Source organism: Capra hircus, chromosome 7 (assembly GCF_001704415.2).
Source record: "Capra hircus breed San Clemente chromosome 7, ASM170441v1, whole genome shotgun sequence".
NCBI classification, from domain to species: domain Eukaryota; kingdom Metazoa; phylum Chordata; class Mammalia; order Artiodactyla; family Bovidae; genus Capra; species Capra hircus.
In genome coordinates this window covers 40,816,212-40,829,471 of record NC_030814.1, presented here as the reverse complement: position 1 = coordinate 40,829,471, position 13,260 = coordinate 40,816,212, and the positions used below count along the sequence as shown (strand labels likewise).

Genomic DNA, 13,260 nt, shown 5'->3' with positions numbered 1-13,260 from the left:
TTTTTTAAATGTCAAGATGCATTCTAGGTGGATGGTGAATGTATAAAACTAAAATATTAACTTCTTTAAAAATTCTTACATTTTGTGCTAAGATAAGTTTCTTTATCACATGAATTATCTCAGTTTATTGTACAATAATTCTATAACATGGATATTATGGCACATATTACTTTTCTCATTTTTTTGAATTAGAGTGATTAAATCACTTGCTCAAGATCATACAACTAGCAATTGGCAGTGGCATCCAATCAAGATGTTTGAGTTTGTAAAAGTCTCAATTGATAGTATACTCTCTCTCCAAACAGGGAATTAGACTCTTAAGAAGCTTACAGTTCAATAGAGAGACAGATAAAACAAGAAATGAAGTTGCACCACTGAGGGAGTTAAGATGTGCCTCCAAGATCCAAGAATCAGGTCCATGTCCATTCTTCTATACTTGTTTGTATACTTCAAGAATGGAAGATTGTAGTATTCCTAGCAATTTAACCACAATGCTTTGGCTGCATATAACAGAATATCCAATGAAAATGGGTTTAAATGATAGAGTAATTGCACATAGGAAGAATTCTGGAAGTAGGTAATGCCTAGGTTGATTGATTTGGTAGCTCAGTGAGGTTGGGCTCTGGGTCAACTTTGCCATGAAGACACTTGGTCCAGCTCTATACTAAGAATAGAACTCTGGGCTCCATAGACTTTGGTGAGGAGCACTAAGGGTAGCAGAAAGGACCCCACACCAAAGATCTTATATATGCACAGGAATTGAGTAGGGTCAGTTGCCTCAGTAAATTTTACATTTTACCTGAAACCTCCTGTCTTCAAAAATATTACCTGAACTTTAGACAGTTGGAGTCTTCAGGCCACTGGACCTAGATTCAGATTCCCTGGGATGGGTTGGGAGTGACCTAAGCGCTGCAGAGCAATCCTAAGGTGAGTATCTATGGTGAAGCCAGACTGAGAGCCAAGCAGAGAATCTGACCAGAGCCACACCTAGGGAGCCAAGGAACAATGATAAGGAGAGAAATTAGAGAGACTGAAGCTGAGCAAGCAAGTGTGGCGTATAGTTAGGAAGCAGTGCCTGAGGTCATTCCTGAAAGTGGGACCTCTTTGAGGCAGCTCCCTTCAACATCTCGAGAAAAGAGCTGCACAAGTTCAGATACAAACGGAACAAGTAAAGGGGAGAACAAATGACAAAGATGTCTTCACTTCCCATCTCTAAACAGGTGGTCTTGAGGACCAAAGCAGGAGAGATGTGGCTGCCTGGGTTTGGCTTTTTAAAATGTTCAGAAATGTAACAGATTGTGCGCTGCTGAGACATACTATTTTTATTTATACCCACCACACAGACTGTGGGATCCTAGTTCCCAACCAGAGATCGAACCTGCACACACAGGCAATGAAAGCACAGAGTCTTAACCACTGGACCGCCAGGGAATTCTGACACACTACTTTAAATAAGAAAATATTTTTGGTTGAAATCTAGGGTGATATGTAGTATTAAAACAGTCTCTTTTTTATGAGGGTCTTGATGGAGTATGCAAAGAATTCACCCATTAGTCCTGTAGTTGCTGACATGCTGTTTCTAGTACATACTGAAGGAAGTTGCCCCCGTTTCTTTTTCCTGGAATAAAGTGTTACTTACCACTGAGAACATCTTTCACTATGTTCATGAACAATGTAGCGGAAATGAGTAATAAACAGAATGCTGTCAAATATATATCTTCCCATAATAGATCCTATACCTTAAAATGCCTACAGGGAATCACTTTTTAAAGTCTGTAACATGCAGTAGTTTTGATACAACTGGTTGAGCCATGCAGAAATGATTAAAAAAAGGAGTAATAAATTCAGATTTTACACCAGGCACTGAGCATTAAGCCAAAATGAAACTACTATACTCAAATCTTCTGCAGCTTAGAGCTAATTAGACCTACATTTCTGGATGGCATGAGCATCATGCAATGCAGCAATTGTTATAATAACTATATTCTCCTTGAGTGCTGTGTGGTGATTTACACCAGTGATGCCTGTCAGGGCTAATGGACTTTCTAGGAGGAAGTCTCTGGGTGCTCTGGAGCAGAAATGGGAGCTTTGCCCTGGGGCATCTCTCCCTATTGGATTCCTGGTGATTGTGCGAGTGTTTGGCAGGGCAGAGGTATAGCCCAGGGGGCAGTAATGTCCCTGTGCATTTTAGTTACCAGTGAAACACACTATTTCAGATAATGACAGGGTTTTATATAGATTTGAAGAGAAGCGATAGTTTGTACTACCACTGAGGGTTGTTGGGAGGATAAAGTACGACTGTGTCTATTAAGTTCTTAGCATACTGCCTAGCACATAGTAAGCACTCAATAAATAGGTGCTCTTTTAAAAAGTAAATGCTCCATCTATGGCTTGGAATATATGGTTTATCGCAGATTGAATTTTAGCTCTAAAATGAGGTACTGTGTCAACTGATGCTGCGTGGTTAGTGATTTTAATGCCCTGGATTTCCCCAGAAAATTAGATAAGCAAGGGTAATCCAGGGTCTCTGTTGATCCTGGCTGATGTTTCACACATATAAGTGTGCTAAACTCCAACCTGAGAAATACAGGCTTGATTCAGTGGAAAGCATGTCTGAACTCTCCAGCCCCCACACTTTTTGTGAAGAGAGCCTATTGCGATGGTAGGGAGATTTCCAAATTACCAGCCAAGAGGGTGGTGAGAGGGCAGACCATTTTCTGAGAGGTCATGCTAGGGGCCAAGTGGGAAGGGAAGGGGGATTCCTTGCAAAAGCTACACAGGCATGATCCAAGGAGGATTGGTATGGACTGTCTTCCAGGGAAACCAGATTGCCACATGGTGATGACAAGGAAATGATAATGTTAGTACTTCCTGAGCTCTTTTCAAATCCTTCTTTCATATCTTAAAATGAAACTCAGATATACTGAATGCTTCATCTCTTTCCAGATCTGGATCAAATATTTTATATGTTTGTTTTTTTTCTAATCCTCTCAATGACATGTAATGTGGATATTGTTAGTGCCATTCCTTTTAGACAGGGAAACTGAAATTTGATGTGGTTATATGACTTGGCCATAACGTGACCCAATTAGTAGGTATACTGGAGTTTAACTCAGTTTAGTCTAACTCAGAAAGTCATGATCCTGCCCCTGTCCCCATGTTCCCTGCTGAGAAGGTTGTGGGATTGCATTTGTTCATTGTCCCCAGATGCTCTCAGTTTGTAGTACAAGACCTCATGCTTTTTGGCTACCAGTCAAGGATTGAATTCAGCCTCCTACCAGCCCTGATTGATCTCCTGCCTCATGCTCAGCACCACACGAGTGAGAGTGGGATAGAAACAAAAAGTATGAGATGGAGTTCTTGGTTTCAAGGGAAGAGCACACATGGGGCATTTAGTGAGCAGTCCAACACACTGTACAACCAAAGACTAGCGCAGCAGGCGCCACAACCTCCTGCCAAGTATGTCACAGTGCTTACTGCATGCGCCCCATGCCATCAACTCTAACTCCTGTGGCCCTCTTTCCTGCTGATTCTGGGCCTGGTCTTGGTTTCAGAATCCCTTTCAATGCAGGACCCCTGGTGGGCTATAGTCACCATCTCCCTGTAAGTGTTATTGTCACTCAGAGGAGCAGGAGATTGGAGATCTGGAGGGTCTCGACAAAGGCTTACTGGGGGTCGTGGGTTGAAACGCAGTCCTGAAGGGGTTAGAATTTGGGACTGGGATTACAAGAAAAGAGAGTATTCCAGGTGGAAAGAAGCCCATTAGCAAAGCCTCTGAGTTGAGAGTGAGGGAGTAGCCTCCTGGGGATGGGGACAGAGTGACTTTCCCAATGTGGATGCTCTTGGGGCAGAAAGAATGAGATTGAATAGAACTTTTTTTTGACTTGATTTTGACCTATTTACGAACATCCCAGCCTATCTCAGAGATAATAAGATAGTAAGAATATTAACTCCTATTTATTGAGGTTATTGTGCCAGTTTTACTGCTATTGCATACAGGCATTGTCTTTCTCTTTTTTCATCCTTAGAACAAAGTAAGTATTGGCATTCCCATTTTATAAACGAGAGTAAGACATAATAGGTTACATAGCTAGTTACATAGCTGGTAGGGTAGGTTATTGAAATTCAAGAACATCTTAAAGACTTTACCAAAAAGTACCTGATCCTGTGAACTCTATCTTCCCAGCATGTTCTTCTGCTGCACATGTGCACCTGTACCTATAAAAAGACAACGCACACCCGTATCCACAATCCCACACATACACTCATACACAAATACCAGATACGGATGTAGCTACGCACACGCACATACACGCACAGACATGCATGTGCCGCACACTCGTGTGTGTACTTATACACTACATGCATACATATACACACATATGTGTAGACGGTATGCACGCCGTTCTTCTGGGACGAGTCACTGGTCTTTGATCCCAGGGGTAAGTATAATGACCCAGAACAGGCCAATCAGCTTTTTTCCCCCAGCATTTGAATCTCAGGCAGAGATACATAGAGACAGAAGAAAGCTGAGCCATCTGATAACAATGCTCTGGAGAATGAATCCTGAGTGACTGATATCCCTGAGCTGCTGGGTTCTTGTCTTTCTTGTGCTTGGTTAACCAACTCTTCCGTTTATTCTGCAAAGCCTCACAGTAGACTTGCTATTACTTTTTTTCCCCCTAAATCAATTTATATTGCTTTCTACCAAAAAGCTCTTAATTGATACAAATTATCTCTTCAGTTTAGCTAGTGCCAGTGATGGGGGTCCATTCTAATGACAATGGTGGTCAGTGAAATGCTGAAAGTAAGGAAGGGGCTCTTCATCATTGTGTTACAAAACTGTCCATGGGGTAGGGTCATGATATAAAGGAGACTGTTAAAAGAGGGTCTCCTAGAATTTACAGTAATAAACCAGTTTCAAACGGGAGCCAAGACAGAGAGCCCTTATTCTGAATCCATAAATTATAACATCATGACCTGATGTTAATTTTCTTGGTTGTAGCTTGCCTATGTTTTCCCCATCACCTTTTTTCTGGTATGGATATGATGGCTAGATAATATTTTGCCTCTTCACCCTTCAATCCTTCAGTGGATATTTACTGAAATACTCCATATGATGGTAGATAATTTGGAATACAGGAGTAGTTAAAACTACAGAAACAGAAATGTAGAGCCGAAGACACATTTTAAATGGTGTAGTCCAACACTTCTTCTCATAGAAAATAGAGGTTTAGAACAGTTTAGTGACTTAAGCAGGATCACAGAGCTTAGGGTTAGTGTACATTTTGGGACTTGTGATGTAGGTCTTGTCTCCTAGGTTTGTGATATTAATGGTTCCTGATCAGACTCCTAGAATTTAGATGGAGTGTTGGGACATGCAGACAGGAAGCGACTGGCGAACTCAGCCCTGCGTCAGGTAACCCTCCTCTTTCTCAACTGAGTAGCTCTGCAGTAAACAAATATCCCCAAACACAAAATTAACGGTGGTTTCCAGTCTAAGCTGAAAACTTAGTTTGGAGACTTCTTATGGAAGTCCTTCCATAGGATCACTAGTTATCTGTATCTTCCATTCCCAAATTGGGCTTTTGAAGGTGAGATCACCCAAAGGGAGAATAGTACCTGTTGTGCCAATGTTATCCCAATGAGCCACATGAAGTATAGAGCTCTGCTTTTACTCTGTAGGCACAGAGTACCCCAATAGTTGAGAAAAAGAGATAAGTGTCTTATAAAGCAAGATAAAATCTCCTTATTCACTGACTGACTTTAGATGCATTTAGTCTAAATAGAAAAATGTGGACCAGTGGATGTCAGAATCTTGCCATCTTATCAATCAAGTAAAGACCCTAGCTTTTTTTTTTTTAACCTTAAGAAAATCAATAGCTTTATTTTTCTTCAATATACATTTAGAAAACCGGTCTGAGAAGAGGTTTCATGAAATAGACCAGAGGACTATATACAAACTCAGGAATTCCAGATCAGCAAGACAAAGTGCACAGACAACACACTCTTCCCCAGGGCCCTGGAGCTTAGGACTGTCCCAACAGAGGTGAGGCAAGCTCCTGGATGGCTCTTGAGTTCAGCTGAGGAATCATGCTGATCTTCAGGAGTTTGCTACTTGCATGCTTATTCTTGATGGTGGTGAACTTGGTCATGTTCTTGTTGACGCGCCCGATGTTTTTGGCCATGTGCCTCATGACCTTCAGCACCTCGCTCTCTAGGCAGCCGGTGTAATTTAAAGCTGCTGCTTTAAGTTCCATTTCCCTTGGCTAGAACTTTCTGGGATAGGCAGGAAGTGCCTGCCACCACCTTAGAACAGTGATAGGGCACCATGTCATAGTCAATGAGAGTCAGCTCCATCGAGTATTTGGCTGAAGTGTGCTATTCAACATCGACATTCCCGGCTTTCGATGCCCGCCTTAGAAATAGAGCGGCAACGGTCGACTCAGCTCAAATTTCAGTTCTTTCAAAATCAGAGTTTACATTTCTCGAATCTGAGGACTGGTGTAAGCATTGTTGGTGATGTAAACAAAGTCTTCGATGTTTGGAGAAAACATTTCCTCATACTTGGAAGCCAAGAGCAGTGCCATAATGCCAACCAGCGGAAGCTTCTTAGGAGAGACTGGCTGAGCCTGTGCATATCGGTCCATGATGGCAACACACATATACAGCGTTTCCTGCAGCAGCCTGAGCTTGGAGTGCACTTGTACCAGCCAGTCCACCAGGATGGCACACATGCGGCCATTTATATCTCTCCCACCTAAGAAATGTTCATGGACTGCAGCACCTCAAGCTGCCTAGACTCTGGTAGACATCCTTCACATAGTCGCTGCAGAGCTGAGGGTTCTCCTAGTCCTCAGTATCAATATCCTCAGTTTTGTAGAGCAAGGCATCAGAGAAAGCTTGGCAGAGGTTCTCTTCCTTCATGGAGATGTCCTGAGGTGTGGGAGAAGGACCCTTTGGAGCCAACATGTCCATCTGTACTGGTTTCACAGAAGCAGTAGGTTTTGGGTGTTTGTTGACATTTGTTGTTTCGGTGGGTGGAACAGGCACTTTAGTGTTCTGGGTTTTCTGAGCTGCTTGTGTGGCTCGGGTTGTAACCCGATTTCCAATTTCTTCTAAAACTTCCCACCTGGTAGTCACATGACTTTTAGGTTTAGAATTGGTGGATGCTGTCGGGCGTTGGAACAGCACCATGAGGAAATGGACAGGCAAGAGTGGCAGCGCCCCGCGCCCCCCCCCCCCAGGGGAGGACTCAGACTGGACACGGAGAACACTAGTCTCCACTGTGCTGTTAGGACTGCCAAGGCTGTAGCTTTTAATGACTATCTTAGGGTACCTTGATCTTTGCAGCATAAGGTAGAATGGACCATTTGTTCCTCCTTGAAATTCAATTTTTCCTTGACTTCTGTAACACCATAGACTTGATTTTATTATTTCTGGTTGCCTCTTCTCACTACGTTCTTTGTGGCTTCCTCTTCTTCCACCTCTCCTTTTAATGTTGGGTATTACAAGATTTTGTCTTTGATATATCCCTCTGTTTGTTTTATAAACTCTTCCTAGTCAACTTTATCATGGCAGTCATCAGCTGTTCCCCCAGTATCCATCCACCCTTCCTTTAGTAAAAGCAAATTGATTTCTTTTGATAGGATGAACAAAACCTCTATGTCTCTCAGCATATGTGATTCTGATGTACCGATAAATAACAACCAGAATTCAGGGTGGGAGGAAGCCATAATTTGTAATATTTCTTTGGTGTAAATACTCTCACCACCATCAGAGGCTACTAATTCAGGACATATTAAATGAACACCTAATATGTGCCAGAAGGTGCTGTTTTAGAGACTGGGAATCCGCAATGTGAAAAGGACCAAAATTATCTCTGAGCTCATGGAGTTTATATTCTAGTTATACAGACAGGTAATAAATAATTAAATACATAAATTAAATAACAAGGTAATATCAGATAGTGATAAAGTAGAATAAAGGTGAGATGAGTGACTAAGGTAGGGAGCTATCTTAGACAGTGTGGAACTTTTGCTTGAACTGTTTGGAAAGAGATGGTCTTTTGTTGTGGTTCCTAAACTTGTAGGATGTCAGCCAGGAGGCGCTGGTATCCGTTTCCTCACCTAGACAGGGGAGAAGCAGAGATAAAATATGGAGATGAAGAGAGACAGATTCCTGGTGGTAACATTTGGATGTTTGAACATTTGGACATCTTTACGCAGCTGTATCTAATGCCAGCATATCTTGGTACTGTTTAAGCATATGAGCCAATAAATACCCTCCAGACAGTTTGTGTCTTTACTAATTATGTGTATCTCTTCCATCTCTTCAAATACTATTTATAGATATACAACATGAATAAATACTATTTATTCATATATAATATATGAATGACTCCAAAATCTCTATCTAGACTGGATCTGATTCTAAAATCCAGACACACGTGCATACATACAGCTGTATAGATGCCTACTCGGTATCTTCACAGGCAGAGTTTTGCAAGATCACAGATGTAATATGTATAAATTTCAATTCACCATCTTTCCTCCACAAACTGCTCACTCTGTTTAGTATTTCTACTCAACAAGTCAAAACTATGGATGTAGTTTTGTCCTCCTTCTTCTCCTTCAACCTCTGTAACAAATAGACAGTTAATTTCCATGGAATATAGCTCATAAATGCCTTGGGAACACACCCTCTTTTCTCTCCATTCCCACTCCTCAAGCTCAGGGGCTTGTTCTGGGTCTCTGAATCCATTCTTCCTTCCCTTTAGTTTCAATTTCTAATTGTTACCAGAGTATAAATACTCTCTTTTTAATATTAAGTTTAATAGTAAATGTGATTTTAGATTTTGTGTCAGTCAGGATTCTCCAGAGAAACCAAACCTCTAGGAGGAAACAATAAGAGTTTTATGTATATATGCTTATATATATATATATATGCATATATGAACATATAAATACATATATTAATATATAAATATATATGTAGAATATATATACATATACATTCACACACATACAATATATAAAAAGATTTATTTTAAGAAACTGGCTCATGAGGTTACGAGGGCTGGTAAGTCTGTAATATGTAGGGCAGGCTGGCAGCTCAGACAGGATTTCTGTTAGTCTTGAGTCAGAATTTCTTTTTCCAAAAATTCTCAGTCTTTTTAATCTTTGCTCTTAAGGCCCTCAACTGATTGGATGAGTTCCACTCATGAGTTCCGGCTTTACTTAAAGCCAGCTGATTGTAATAGTTAATCACATTTACAAAATGCCTACACAGCAGCATCTAGATTAGTGCTTGACCAAACAACTGGATACCATAACCTGGCCAAGTTGCCACATAAAATTAATCATCATGGACCAAGGCTAGGCATTATGAAACTGGCTACCTCCAGACTGTGGGAATTCCTGGATGATTTAAATAGTTTCTTTTTTCTCTTTAATTGAATTGTCTTTATTTTCTTAGTTGATTTTTTATTGGAGTATAGATGATTTACAATGTTGTGTGAATTTCTGCTGTATAGCAAAGTGAGTCAGTTATACATATACATATATTCACTCTTTCTTAGATTCTACTTCCATATAGGTCGCTACAGAGTATTGAAAAGAGTTCCCTGTGCTATACAGTAGGTTCCTATTAGTTATCTATTTTATATATAGTTGTTTCTTGAGAAGGCAAGTTGAGGCAGCTGAGTGTCGAAGGCATAATCTCATGTGCAAGAGAACCACTGGGGTGCTTGTCAAAACTGTCGGTTCCCTGACTTCATTCTGAGAGGATTCTTACTTCTAAGGTCTAAGTTGGGTATGATGTTAATTTTGTGGGTCTTCACCAGGATTTTTTAAAAAAGAGATAACTATAAGATAGAAAATATCAGAGGACATCCTGTGTGGTAAAAGTGAGTATTGATTCAAGTGAAAATTTTGCATTTTTTTTTTGCACACATACGTATAAGTGTGTGCATGGAGGTCTGAGGCATATTGCAAAATGTATTTCTAACTCTGAGGCATAGTCAAGGTCAGAAAAAGTTCGAACACCCTCAATGAGGAATATGGTCAATATTCACCCTTGTGACATGATGTGGCGAATAAGTCTTTCTCTTTCCTTATTCCATGAATTTTATTGCCATTCATAGCTCCATCCATCCTTCCTTGGGCAATGTCTTCATCTTCAGGTCTTGTTGAGTTCAGTGGTTATGGAGTAATGAAAGGTTAAGGCAGAGAGGGTACAAAACAAGGGCACAAAATCGCCACTTCCACCAGCCCCAGCATCTTCTTCCTTCTTGCCACTTCCTCACCATTCATCCCTAGCGTCCCTCTTTGCAATTTGTAAGACTTTCTGTTGCCTGTGCTGCAGGGACAGCAGAAGCCTGAAGTCAGATGTAGGGTCAAGCACCCCCACAGAGCTGATAGCAACAGCAAAGTGTACTTTAATAACTCTCCGTTCCCAAGCAGCTCTGGGAACCAAGCGCGGGACTTCCTCTGCCTTTCCTCCTCGGCTTCCTGGCCTGAGGGAAGACCTGACTGATGGTTCTGAATATCCATCAACAAATAATAAATAATAATAATAACCTGCCTGCCGCAGGCTTGTCGGAGTCAGGGAGGCTGGGTTTGCTGACGCTTTCTTGCTACTTAATACAACTTCAGAGTCAATTTTAAGCAGCAAACATAGCAGCTTTGCACCAGGGACTTGTCCTTGCTGCTGTCCTTAGGTCTGATTCCCAGGGTTGGGGCCCATCTGGGGGAAATTGTGAAATGGGTGGTATGCCCATGGTGACGTTGGAATTCAAGATCTGCAAGTTTATTCTTTCCTCAGATTCGCCTCTCAGGCACCACGGTGTTCTCAAATGTCCCCACTTCCCTCTTTTCTTCCAGTTTATGGGCTGGAAAAGACCCAGATTGAAGAAATAAGTCCTGGGTTGTAAGGAGGCATCTTTTCAGAAAATACTTACTCTCTGTAATAATTAAGCTCTTGGGCTTTGGGGTCAGAATTCCTGGGTTTGAATTTGAATTTCTGTTCTTCCATCTAAGTGTGTGTGTGAGAGAGACAGAGAGACCCTGAACATATTACTCAACTTCTCTGAGCTTCAATTCCTCATCTGCAAAACACATATCATATTCATAGTAATAATTATAATTGGTAACATTTCCTTAGTGCTTGTTATGTTCCCAGCAGTGTTCTAAGTGTTTTACCTGAATTATCGCCTTGAAGCCTCCTAAGAATCCCATGAGAAAGGTTATGTAATTGTCTTTGGCTTACAGATGGGGACACTGAGGCAGAGACTGGATAAGGAACTTGCTCCAGGCCACACAGCTGCTAAACGGCGGGCTAAGATTGCTCACAAAGCTGGGCCTCTGCTCCGCGTCTCCTGGATGCTAAGTGGCAGAAAGCATGGCCAGGCTTAGTTAAAATCCAGGCTCTGGGACAGGGGAAGTTTCCCTTTAGGATTTTGACTAGTCCAAAGTAAACATTTTTAATTCCAAATTTTCAGGTCCAGGGAAATTGTTGGTGTAGATAATTACCCTAACACCATACAAAGTTGCTATAGTAACTGTTCTCAACTCCACTCACCCTCCAGACCAGCCCTGAGAGCCAGGGGTGGGCTTTGCCTCTCCAAAATATCAGCTCATTGACAAGAGACACCTTGTGCTCTGAGGTTCTTTATAGCACGCAGCACGTTGAAAAGCTTATCCTGGTTGTCCAGAGAGTTTTTAAGTCCATTCAGCATGATAAATGGGCTCTTGTGTGAGGGCCCTGGCTCCCCAAGCCTTCCTTCTCTCATCTCTCTAAAGAATGGCCTACCCATGGCGATTCTTTTTGAAAGTGCAAACACTCTTGGTTGGAGGAAATTTTCAGACATCAATTTCTTAGAGTGGCTTTCTTGATCAGATTACTTTCCTTCCAGTGAGGAGCCAGGAACCCCTGCACCCAGGAGGAGGGGAAGTTGGAGTCAGATATTGATGGTCTGAGTTTTCCCTGAGTGGTTACCCTGGGTTAGACTAGATCATGGACTCCGTGTGGAATACTGCTCTGGGCTGTGGCAGAAGATGATATTTCTTTGTTGCTCATGGTCAAAGACTGAGGGGGCCCTTCTGTGTTTTCTATAAGCTGGGATCCAGCCTGGGAATCTTGCATCTGCAATTTTCCACAAATGTCTGCTACCCTATTGCTTGCTTCTGAACCTCCCAGAGATGAATAATTTAGTTGGCACAGAAATAAAAGTCCCAACACTCTCATCTCATTTCATTTTGGATTCGTGTTTAGCAGCTGGAGGTAGAAGGGGACAGCAGAGTGACTAAAAGAGACTATAAACTGGCGATATATCACAGCCATTGGCCTCCTTCATGGAGAAAGCTTGTAGTGCCAGGCATGCAGTGGTCGAAGCCCTACATGGTGAGAGGCGTGTTTCATTGGGCTCTTGGAAAATGGTTCAGCCACACTCACTTCTAATCCAATTTAATGATCCTATTTTGATAGCTTTACGTATTTATTTGCTGGTTAGGAGAAAAACCACCACCTCACAAGGTCTCCCTGCAGGTACTCTAAATACAGGGCTACTGAAGGAGCCGCTGTCCTTGCTCCATCCTGGGGGCCTAGGGCTTTGGTGAGAGAATGTGGCCTTCAGACGGGCTGGGATGTTTGAAAGGGCAGGGACCAGGGACAGAGGGTGAGGGCGGTGCTAAAGGTTCTGAATAGCCAGCTGGGGTGGGAGCGTGGTCGTGAGGGAACATAATCTGGTGTGACTCTTTGTTTTCATGGCATCACCTCCTATTCCTCAGACCAACAGAATCACCAAGCTGTAAACGGCACACCTTACAAATCAGGGTTCCCTGGCGTGGCTGGAGCGTTCATTACCAGCTGTAAAGGCACACCAGCAAGAGAGGTTGCTGTTCTGTAGCCCAATTTTCCATCGCAATAACCCAATTAACTGGTGTGTGTGTTTGTTTTACAAAGCTCCAAGCTACAATAAACCATACAGATACGCAGGCTGCAGAAAGCTCTGTAATTAGGACAAGGTGTACAAATTAAACTACTCTTTTTAAACTTCAAACCAGCTAACTTCTGACATACTGTACTGCTGGGGCTTCTGGGACTGAACCCAATTAACATCTTAGTATTTTATAAGCATCGTTTTAATTGCATTTGTATGCAATCTTCTCTCCAAGTGCCTTTCAAGGTGCTAGTCCTTGTTCGGCTTTTATTACCTTGGTGATTTAAATCTTCTCTCTCAGAGGTTCCCGTTAATAATGA

General features: G+C 41.9%; 1 pseudogene; it reads right to left on the bottom strand.

Moving 5' to 3' along the window:
- On the bottom strand, positions 6,030 to 7,197 carry LOC102179564 (annotated as a pseudogene).